General features: G+C 32.2%; 1 protein-coding gene across 3 annotated transcripts in view; it reads left to right on the top strand.

Moving 5' to 3' along the window:
* The window catches only part of LOC111510256 (DNA helicase MCM8), a 35,249-nt gene that overhangs the window by 13,779 nt on the left and 8,616 nt on the right, over positions 1-12,854 (top strand). The window lies entirely within an intron of this gene.

Here is a 12,854-nt window from a genome sequence, read left to right as displayed (position 1 = left end):
ATTTAGAATAAGATTATTTTGTTCTATAAAATTGCTTAACCGTGTATTGTAACTGCTTTCGAGGACTTTCGCGAATTGAGATTGTATACACACGTTTCTATAACTTCCGACGTCATTTCTAGATCCCTTACCCTTAAATATTGGCACAGACTTTGAGGTTTTGAGAACTTCTGGATATTTTCCTTTTTCATAGGATTTATTAATTATGAAAGATAGTGCATCACATATTATATCACTGACAAATTTAAGAGTAACCCCAGAAAGATTCTGTGATGGTCCGCCGTACTGAGTAGACGTTTTGTGTTCGCTCCGATACATTTAACAAATTTGTTTGTCAGTGCTAGGTTGAATTGTTCCTCATCCATATATACAGAACTGTCATTTATAACCGTTTAGTAACTGTGTTATAACTTCTCGAAATGCCTGGAGGTTCTATTACTGTAAAAGAACTTAACTGCCGTGTTGATAAGCTTAGTGAACAATTCCAGAAAGGACTTCAAGAGATCAGGAATAATATTCCAACAAAACAAACAGCAAGTACAACTAATCTTGATATCGAAGTTTTTCTTGAAAGGCTAAATTCCTTTGAAAAAAATATGAATAGTTCCCTCACGGATTTAAAAAATGACCTGGAGTCTTTACGTAAAGACGTATTAGAAGTGACTTCAAAAGTAAATAGATTTGAAATCCAAAAAAACTTCAATTATCTTGTCTTTCATGGCCTTGATGAAGGAGATTCAAATCAATTTGATATTATCTCGAATTTTTTGTCAGCTAAAATGGGAACCGATATCACTAAACACGATATCAGTCAGATATATAGACTAGGGAAAAAAACTGCTCAAGCCAAAAAACCAATGCCACTAGTAATTCAGTTTTGCCGCCGTTGGACGAGGAATTTAATATTTAACAACAAGAAGAATCTTAAAGGAACATCTATTATGATTACAGAGCTGCTTACCGTTGAGAACTTCAATTTGTTCAAGAAAGTTCGTGCTCATTTCAATAAATCATCCTGGACTTTTAATGGGCTTGTTTATGTGAACTTCAAAGGTCAGAAAAAACTTTTGAAATGTGAATCCGATCTTGATAAACTCCTTATAGAATCATGAAATCTTTTATTGGTAACTTTGTAACATCTTTTTTTTTTTATTTTTTGTTAGCCCTCTGCAATTCGAATTTTTCATACTTTTTTTTTAGTCTGCTGACATTCTATGGCATTGATTTATACTTATCTACTTTATTTTTCGGAGCGCATTGGTTTTTTTGTAGGTTAAGGAAAAATAACTGAAAAGTGTTTTCGGTATTCTTCCTCTTTCTGTTATTTACTTTTGATAGATAATTGATTCTTTGTTTGATCTGTTACTAATAATAAATTATAATATCGCTTACATTTCAAGAATCTTTGTACATTACCGATCTATTTCATCCGTTTTTCCTCTCAAACAATTGTATTAAAAAAAATATTTGCCGTATTTCTTTATTTTCAACACTTATATCATGGATATAATTAATGAGTAAACAATCTGCTTTTCCTGTATCTGAAATTTAACATTTCCGTTATGAAAATTGCTCATCTGAATCTCAGGTCAATTTTTACAGGCTTTAATGACCTCGTTGTACTTATACATGAGAACAAATTTGACATTGTAATGGTCTCTGAAACGTGGCTGACCGATCAGTTTGATTCTAACATGATTCAAATTTATGGTTACAAGTTCATACATGAGGATAGAAAAGGGAGAGGTGGGGGTGTCGGAATTTATCTTAGAAATGATTTGAAGTACAACAAAATAACTTTTGATTTTGTGGTTGAAGAATCTCTTGAATTCATCTTTATTGAAGTGAAACTTGGATGTAGGAGTCTGGCCTTAGGCGTATTTTATAGGCCTCCAAATACTAATTTTTTGAGAATGATTGGTGACCTTGATAATATTTTATCCGCTGTTTGTCCTGTTTCTGATGATGTGATATGCATGGGAGACTTCAACGTTGACCTTTTCAAACTACCCAATTCCCTACTCAACTGCTTTGAATGTTATAATTTGGAACAAATTCTTAATGAGCCTACTAGAATCACCAACGTTTCTAGCACGCTCATTGACCCGATTTTCGTTAGTAATAATAATCATGTTGTAAGATCTGGTACTTTATCATCCCAAGGCATTTCAGATCACAGGCTAGTTTACGTTGAATATTTAACAAAGAAATTCAAAATAGAACCCAAACTTGTAACATACCGCTGTTTCGACAATTTCACTTTGCATACTTTTTTATCAGATTTATACCAGTTGCCGTGAAAATGATATTGATAATAAATTGTACAATTTCAATTCATTTTTAATATCTACTTTTGACAGACATGCCCCTCTTAAAAAAGTTAGAATTACCAAACCACCCGCTCCTTGGCTCACTCAAAATCTCAGACTTCTTATGAAAGAACGTGATAAAGCCTTTCAAAAATTCAAAAAAACTAAATCTGTTAATGATCGTATGAGGTATAAAGAATTGAGAAATTATACCTTGTCAATAGTTAGAACTGAAAAAAGGACATATCTCAAGTCTGTCTGCTCTGAAAAAATAGCACGCAAAACCTGGAATGCTCTTTCTAACCTCAATGTTCGTTCAAAAAAACAATATTCATTACCCAATCACCTCTCGAATCCCGATGAAATAAACAACTATTTTGCCCAATTCGTACAAAACGTTTCTAATAATTGTGATGAAAATATTGAATTTTATAGCAATAATTATTTAGTCAGGCAAGATAACTTCTCATTTCGATTCGCTACTGAAGAAGCTATTCATAAAATCCTGAATGATATTAAAAGTCAAGCTTCAGGGGTTGATAATATTTCAATCAGAATGTTGAAACTTTGTAGCCCGTTTATAGATAAATATATTACGCATATCATCAATTGTTGTTTTGAACGTTCATATTTTCCAGACTTGTGGAAAATGGCCATTGGGAAACCCATTCCCAAGAATAATGATCCAGCTAGTTATTCTGATCTCAGAATTATCAGTATACTTCCAACCATGAGTAAAATTTTTGAAAGAGTTATTTATTTACAAATTAATGAATATTTCGATAACAATAATCTATCATCACCATCGCAATGTGGTTTTAGGCAGGGTTTTAGCACGGCTACAGCTCTTGCTACTGTTACACAAGAGATTGTTGAGGGATTTGATAAGGGAATGATTAGCACTCTGGTACTACTAGATTTTTCGAAAGCATTCGATACCATCAATCATGAGCTGATTTGCATGAAACTCAAATATTATGGTTTTGATAGTACTGCCTTATTTCTCATCTGGTCTTATTTACTTGGTCGATCTCAAAAAGTTGTTGTTGATGGTCATCAGTCCTTACCTCTTGATATTCTATCAGGAGTACCACAGGGTTCCATTTTGGGACCTTTATTGTTCATCATTTATACTACTGACATTATCTCGTCCATCAAGAAATGTAAAATACAGGCGTATGCTGATGACATACAATTATACATGCACTTTAAAATAGATGAGTGTGCTGAGGCACAAAATCTCTTCAACACTGATCTTGATTTGATTAATGGGCTATCAAGTGAACATGATTTGAAAATTAATCCTAATAAAACAATGATGATGCACTTTGGATCGCAGAAGAATCGTAAATTTGCAGAAAACAATTTCCGTTTAGAACTAGGTTATACTATGTTGACTCCTGTCAATACAGCTAAAAACTTAGGGGTCATGCTTGACACTGATCTTAGATTTACTTGTCATGTTAAAAATTTAATGAAAAAAGCTTATATGTCATTGAAACTGTTATACTGTAATCGTTTTATTTTGAGCCAACCTCTAAAAAGAATGCTCTGTGATAGTTTGGTGCTAAGCCATTTCAACTACTGTGACTTCATATATGGGCCATACTTATATGATTCAGATAAAAAAAGAATACAAAAAGTGCAAAATTCTTGTTGCCGCATAATTCATGGACTTCGTAAGTATGATTCAATTTCTGAAGCCTTTAAAACTCCCGCTGGCTCAATATGAAAAACCGTATGATTCATCATTTGGGTTGTTTTGTCCATAAATTGATCACCCTTCCCCATTCTTCTCTTTTAATACAAAAACTAACTCTGCGTGAAAATATTCACTCAAGAAACATCAGACATAAAAACAAATTAACTATGCCACAACATCGCACTGCACAGTTTCAGAGATCATTTCTTTTTGGTGCTGTAAAACTCTATAATTCATTGCCTGAGCAATTGAAGAGATTCAATATCAGGAAATTCAAATACAAATATAAAAATTATATCTATGATAGTCAGTAATGTCAACTTTTACTTTTTAGACAACAGATCAATTCAATTAAATTATTTATCAACTATCTTTAGAAGGTAATCACAAATTATTATTTTATTTACGGTTCTCATTTCGTGGTACCATCACTGTTAATTGCTTTTATTTTTGTATGTTTGCGTGCATTATGGAGTGGTGCTTGTTGGTTGAGTTAGAGTAGCTTTGAGCTAGACTTCGCCAAGGAGTACCAGAATCTCCTGTAAACTATTTTCATTTTCAAATATATCTTTGTATTGTTTTTTTTTTGTATTATCAATAAAGCCGATTTATTATTATTATTATTATTAAATATCATCAATTCCTGCAGAAGGTTTCTTAGTTGTTTTTTTTATAATGTCTTCGATTTCAGGTGGACTTGTCGGATACAGAAACATTGTGTTATAAGAAAAGGGGGAGAATTTATGGTTGTTCAGATCTGGTTTTGTATTTACCACATTCATGAAAAACTCATTGAAGTAATTACCTATTTTGAATTTATCATTTTCAAGTTTATCTTCTATATTTATTTGCAATGGTGTAACAGATATTGTGTTGTCTTTTGCTTCATTAATTATTTGCCAGCTTTCTTTAGATATATTACTGGTCTCAACAAGTCTTGCATCATAATATTCCAATTTAGCTTGCCGTACCTTATGTCTATAAATAACTTTTAAATTTCTGTACCGTTCTCGAATAACATCAATATTAGTAATTTTTGCAACTTTAGCCATTTCACATAAAATTTGATGGAGCTCTTTTATTTCTGAAGTAAACCAAGGCTTCTTACGGTTTTAAAGGAATTTACGTTTTAGAGGAAAAGCCATTTGGAAATTATATTCGTAAGTGGCATAGAAGTTATTGAAAGCTTCATCAACCGTACTAGAGTTATAAGTATCGTACCACTCTTCTGACAATAACAGATTTCTAAATGTTATCATATTAGCACCTGAGTAATCACGTGAGAATATTGTTTTTTTTATATTCTCCTTATTCACTGGTATTGAGAATGTACATGTTTGAAATGTGTGATCTGACAAATGTGTGTCTATAATATCGACTGAATTTATTGTAATGTTCGAGAATATGACATCGATACTTGTTGATGTTGTTCTTGTGATACGTGTCGGTTTATTAATGCAATTTTTCATGTCAAATTCTTGAAATAAATTCACTATTTTTTTCACATCCTTACCGTCAGTTAGATATCATCCACATATTATAGTATATGGAAGAGATAGAATTTCACTTACATGACACACTGTCATCCTCAATGATGGAACATCGATGTTTCGGAATAAGACACTTGTCTTATTGCCTCTTTAGCAGCAATCTGAATAACATTATAGGATAAATCACTCAATTTATTCATAACACTATGGTATTATATCATAAGATTTCTACACAATATAGTATATGAAAGAGATGAAATGTCACTTACATGGAACACTGTCAGATTGGTGCTGAAGAGGAAATAAGACAAGTGTTTTATTACGAAACATCGATGTCCGCCATTGAGGTTGACAGTGTTCCGTGTAAGTAAAATGATATCTGATTCAATTCCGTAACGAATGTTTGGAGTACAAACTGAATAGAAAAAATTCTTTTAGTTACAATCAAATGTTCATATAAAAGTAGTTGTTTCTAAACTACTAAAGTGTTATTCAATAGTTATATGGAAGCAGTTGTTTCGAGAGGGCTTTTTCTTCCAGTTTGTGTCTGAATGTAACATCCATGCATGATCTACACATCTTCGTGAAGGGTTCATTTTTTTCTTCCGTTGGAAGTTAACCACATTTTTTTGTATAAAGATGGAGAAGTAGAAAACCAAAAACCTTTCTTTTCCAAAAATTATACCCCTTTTCAATTTAGGGTAATAATAATAATAATTTAGGAGAATAATAGTAATAATAATAACCCCTCAAGAAAACCAACAAATTTTCCCATAATAACAATAAAGGCATTCTCCGAAGAAGAGATTTTGCAAACTCTCAGAAAATTGTAACCAAAATTCACAGCAGGAGATGACAAAATTCCGAGCTTTCTAGTAAAAGCTGTGCATACATTTTTGCAAAGCCACTTCAATTAATTTTTAACATGGCCTTAAAGATTGCGTGTTTTCCCGATAGATGGAAAGTATCTAAAATATGTAAGATTTTTAAAAAAAGCTCGGACACGTCGATTTCTAATTAAAGGGGGACACCTTTCAGACTAATCAGATTTTTTGTAGTACGCACCCCCTCGGAGGGGTACATCCGACGACCCTTTATTTAGATAGGGAAAGTAGTTCGAGTGGCACCTTGTTTTAAAGGTCTTTCGAATACCTTTACATCTCTGTTAAAAGAAAATTTTTGTAACGACTAGTTTTCGAGATAATTTGAAGATTTAAAGGTATTTTTATTGATTTCAACTCTTTTTAAAATAAATCAAATTGTTTTTAAGGTACAATTTACGTTCAGAACTTTCATAAAAAAAATAATTTTGCTTTTTATGACAACCTGCTGATACGTGTCCATTTGATTTCGTAAAAAAGTAAGAATTATTTGTTTATTACAAGGAGATTTTTTCGGGGATGGGGTTGGTTACCACCCTTACATTTTAGGTAAATTGAGTGGCACCTCCTTATGAAGGTTGCCTTTTCACGTGGATATTTTATGCTTTTGATAAAAAAGTGAATCATACTAAAAACTTACCTACACAACGAATACAACCTGATGATTTCCTTGAATGCTGATGACACAGAAAAGTTTAAAAAACTGTTTTAGGGTTAATAAATCCTAATAATTGTTTTTAAAGCACACACAAAAGAGTAACACCTAATAAGGGTAACTCGCATAGGAAATTTAGAGTAAATGTTCAAAATGTGCGCCATTTTGCTTCATGCAACAATAAAGATTTTGTTCGAATTTTGCTCTCACATTATTCAACATCTCAGGAGTTTTAGCTCGGCATTCATCAATAATTCTACGACGTAATTCATCCAAATTGGCTGGCTGTGTAGCATAAACTTTAGATTTTAAATATCCCCACAAAAAGTAGTCCAGTGGTGTTAAATCTGGTGATTGTGCTGGCCATTCAATTGGACCTCTTCTGCCAATCCATTGTCCTTCAAAATGATTATTAAAAAAATTTCGAACCTGCTGGGCATAATGGGGTGGTGCACCGTCTTGTTGAAAATGGATAAATTCATCTTGACATCTTGGATCCTGTTCAATTATTTCAACTATACGAGGTTGTATTGCCTCTTCAAGAAGTTGTAAATAAGAATCACCGGTTAAATTTCCATCAATGGAAAATGGACCTATAATATGATTGCCTAATATTCCGGCCCAGACATTCAACTTTTGGGGATGTCGGGTATGTATTTCTGCGTATTGTCTTAGGTTTTCATCCGACCAATAACGGCAATTGTGACGGTTCACTCAACCATTTAAATAAAATGAGCTTTCGTTCGAAAAACATATGTAATAAAGCAGCTCAAAAGCTGCTGTTGAGTTCATGAACAAGTTTCATTTTGTAAGGATGGAATTTGTGGTTTTTAAGGATTCTCCATGCGCTCATATGGCTTATTCCGGCCATTGCTGATAAACCTCTGGTACTTAACCTGGGATTGGCGATGACTTGACCAATCTCTCCAATCGCATTATCGTCATTCACTACCCTTCTCTGAACATTTTTTTTCTTATTTAAAACCGAACCTGTCTCCCTGAATTTTGTGACCAAATCCAGAACTTGATTTCTGGTTAGGTGTTTACCAGGGTTTTGCTCGTTAAATAAAATTGGTGTTCTATTAGCATTTTGGTCGTTGCCAAAGCAATAACTGAAACCCTTTCAGCAGTAGTGTCAGGCATTTTTAAACAAATAACAATACACGACCCGTTTAAACAAAACAATCGAAAGATGTACTAATGAAAACTGGAAGAAGAAGAGTGGGTATTGATTTTAAAAAAGGGATTTTATTTAACAAAAAACTGATGAGAACTGCTCGAAAAAAAATTTTATTTAGGCATACAAGTTACCGAGTGGTCTGTCTAATGTATTAGTAACATGGAAATTTTAACTTCAAATTATCTCGAAAACTAATCGTTACAAAAATTTAATTTTAACAGAGTTGTGAAGGTATTCGAAAGACCTTTAAAACAAGGTGCCACTCGACCTACTTTCCCTATCCAAATAAGGGTCGTCAGACGCACCCTTCCGAGGGGGTGTGTACTACACAAAATCTGATTATTCTGAAAGGTGTCCCCGTTTAATTAGAAATCGAGTGTCCGAGCTTTTTTTAGAAATCTTACTTTTTATATTCAAAAACGGCTCTGTTAAGTTTTCGTCGTTACACACTGTATACAGACTTCTCAAAGGCCTTTGATAAATTGAACCATCAAATTCTACGGAATAAACTTTTTTCTGTTGGTTTCGATAGTCAACTGTTGAATTTTCTACAGTCTTATCTTCAGAATCATACGCTATTTGTAGAATACAAAGGACACAAATCAACAGAATTCACTCTCAACTAGTGGTGCTCCTCAAGGAAGTAATCTAGCTCCTCTTCTATTTTCTTTGTTTATAAATGATATTGATAATAATAATAATATTTTATTCACCATTCACTATACATAGTGTATATATGGTAAGTCAATCAATAATCAGAATTAATACTAGGTGTAAATTTAAAAATGTTAATATTTATACAAGACGCCACTAAAAAGAAAAAAAAATAAATAAATTTATACATACATATAAACACATACACAATTAAAATATATAAAAACGTATACAGATCTAGTTCATATTTTATTTTTCAGAAATTATCGTCTAAAAATTCTTGGAAACTATAGTAGCATTTCTCTAATGGCAAGTCTTTAACTTTCTTTTGAAATATGATGTTACTTCCAGTCCGTTTGAGTGATTCTGGTAGTTTATTGTAATATATGATTGCATTGTAATCCGGAGACCTCTCATAGAATGTCTATGTTCTATGTTTAGGAATTTTCAATAAGTTGCCGTGTCTGGTGTTATATTCATGTTTCTCAGAATTACACGGATAATTATCTATATTCTGTTTGGCAAAGATAATACATCGAAAAATGTACACAGCAGGCACCGTAAGAATTTTATTTTCTTTAAAGATAGATCGACAACTGTCTTAATAATTCAAGTTAAAAATCAGTCTTACTAAACGCTTTTGGGAAACAAAGACTCTCGAGAATTCTCTTGCTCGACCCCATGCCAATATATTCAGATTAATATGTGCATATGCCATAGCATAGTAAATGCTTAACAAGCCTGCTGTATTCATGGTTGATTTCATTTGTTTAATAGCGAAATAGGCTTTACTTAGTTTTGAACATACACTTTCAATGTGTCTACCCCAATTTATACTCTCATCTAAATGAGTGCCTAAAAATTTAGTTTCCATAGAGAGTTGGATGTCGTCAACTACAAAAAGTTCGTTGGGTAACAATTTTTGGTGAAAAAATTTGACTATTACCGATTTGGACGTGTTTAGAATTAACTTATTTCTCTGACACCAGGATGAAAATTGATTTACAACCATTTCCAGTTTAACTGCAAGCTGTTCTGCATCCTGATAGGATATTGTTATCGTTGTGTCGTCGGCAAACATGGTAACATGAACGTTTTCTAAATATTGTGGAAGATCATTTACATAGAGAAGAAACAGCAAAAAAAACTGAACCCTGTGGTACCCCAAGTTTCACAGCCTGACTGTGTGAAATTGAATTATTGCATCTCACTATCATGGTTCTATCTGTCATATATGATTGTATCCACTTTATTATACTGGCTGGAAGTCCTAGAGGCGCCAACTTATCTATTAAAGTTTCAATACACACTGTATCAAAGGCTTTTGACAAGTCGAAAAATAATGATAAGACATATTTGTTGTTGTCAATTTCTTTATATATATATATATATATATTATATATATATATATATATATATATATATATATATATATATATATATATATATATATATATATATATATATATATATATATATATATATATATATATATATATATATATATATAATTAAGCAAGTGACACGTGGCTGTTTCAATCGACCTGTTTTGCCTGAAACCATGCTGAGAAGTACTTACTAATTTGTTTTTTTCTAAGTGATAAATCACTCTAGTAGACGCTATTTTTTCAAACAATTTCGATAAAGAACTGAGAAGAGAAATTTGCCTGTAGTCAACTACTTTTAGGTCACCTTTTTTGTGCAGAGGAGTTACCAATGCTTTTTTAAATTCATCTGGAAAGAACCCTTGTATAAGTGATTGATTTATTAGGTATATAAATGGTTTTAGTATTGAGTCAATAATATTTTTTATAATTATAATCGATAATTCATCATATCCTGAAGATGTCTTATTTTTCATTCTGTTAAGACAATCAACTAGTTCATATTCTGTGATAGGGTAAGATGGGTATGGATAATTGATGGTGACATTTTCTACCCTAGTACAGGGAAGAGACATATTCTGACCAAAATGATTTAACATTGCGGAATCTGATGCATTAGCGAAATGCTCAGCAAAAGTTAATGCAACTTTGTGTGGGTCAGAGATAACGGTATCCATCTGCTGAAGAATGATTTTTTCTTTTCCATCTTTCTTTTTTATACCTAATACACTATTAATAATTTTCCAGGTTTCTTTAGTTTTATTTGCGGATTTATTTATTTTCGACGAATAATGGTCTCTTTTTGCCTTTTTAACTTTTTCTTTGTGTTCTTTAACTTTTGCCTTGTATCCGTCCTTTAGAATGGAATTGGTTTCATGAGAGTATGATAAAATCCAAAACATATCCTTCAACTCTTTACTTTCTTCAGTTATTTCATTTGTTACCCAACGTTTTGTGTTATTACCATTGTTTCTTATATGTACATGTTTACTTGGACATGATATATCATAATACCATAGTAATGTCTGAATGAAATATTGGAAAGCTTCCTTAAGAAGTAGATGATATACAGGCAACCAGTCTTCAAAAGTCAGTCTTGTTCTTAGTTCCTTAATATTGTCAGGATAAGGCGTACGCCTCATAACTGAATGTCTGCTTTTATTGTTTCAAATATCTCTAGTAACATATTACTCTTTGCTGATGACTTGGATATTTTCAGACCCGTGAATGGTGCATACTAAACAAGCTTCCACTGAATATTCAAAAATGTAAATTTATGAAATACACCCTCAAGCACAACAATATATAGTTCGCCTATGCAATAAATGACGTCATATTAGAACAATGCACAGAAACTAAAGATCTGGGCATCATATTTGATAAGAAACTTAGCTTCAAGTCACAAATCATTCAAATCACATCTTCTGAAAAAAAAAATGCTTGGCCTTATCTTCAGACGTGTAGAGACTTTCAAAACCAAGAATGTTTCATAACACTTTTTAATGCATATGAACGATCTCGTTTAGAATATGGCTCCCTAATCTGGTCACCTATATACAATGTGCATATACAACAACTCGAATCTTGTCAAAGAATCTTTATGAAATACATGGCTTACAAACTGGATGGAGCTTACCCATCCCAAGGAATTGATAAAAGAGTGTTGCTAAATAGATTTCCCCTGTTATCCTTAGAAAACAGAAGAACATATTATACCTGTATCTTTATATATAAATTGATTCATAATCTGGTTGACTGCCCAGATTTGTTATCTCAACTAGATTTTCACGTACCGAGACGAAGTAGTAGAAACGAAATATTTGTCTATTTGCCTTTGCCTAGGATCAACGTGTTAATAAAATCCTCAGTTTATAACATATGTAAAATTTATAATAGTTTCTATTCAGAATGTGATACTTTTGTTGTTCCATTTGGACACTTCAAGTGTATAATTCGTAACAAACTATTTTTTATGCAAGTCGAACTACAATTTAATTACAACCCATAAGTGAAATACTATTTCAACTCTCTGCACACTGTCAATTCTATTAAAATTCTACAGTATATGTTTTTTTATTATTACATGAATGTATCACTGTTTGTATAATATACTACTCTATTACTCTGCTGATTTTATATGCTGTTCATTATAATATCGAGTCTGAATTTATTTCAATGAATCAAAGGTTGTTTGTATCGATTAATATTCCATGAATGTTCAAACCTAAAGTTCCATTATTTGCCAGTCATAGTTAACTGAATGAACTGCCCTCAGATGATCTGATTTAGCACAATTATTGCATACATTAAAAAAAAAACACAAACAAACATTATTGTCTTTGAGATAGCAATGAATAAAATGAAACCCAGTCGCAATTATTTGGATGAGCGACTGATCCTTGAGCGGATTTTCGAAACAATACAATAAATACAATATAATTATCTTGCTCAGTAAACTTTCAGGTTCATTCACGAAAAAAAATCTGCCTCACTTTATACTAAGCTCTAAACTTCGCCATTCAAGGAATCGCACATTAATATGTAAGACCTTCTCAAACCTTATCTCGCAAAAGTTTCAATTTTTGAGAAATGCTGTTG

The sequence above is a fragment of the Leptinotarsa decemlineata genome, unplaced genomic scaffold, assembly GCF_025532065.1.
Source record: "Leptinotarsa decemlineata unplaced genomic scaffold, Ldec_3_MD MMD2_tig00026340_RagTag_RagTag, whole genome shotgun sequence".
In the NCBI taxonomy this organism is placed as follows: domain Eukaryota; kingdom Metazoa; phylum Arthropoda; class Insecta; order Coleoptera; family Chrysomelidae; genus Leptinotarsa; species Leptinotarsa decemlineata.
Note: the sequence above shows the minus strand (reverse complement) of the source record. Positions and strands in the feature narration are given on the sequence as shown.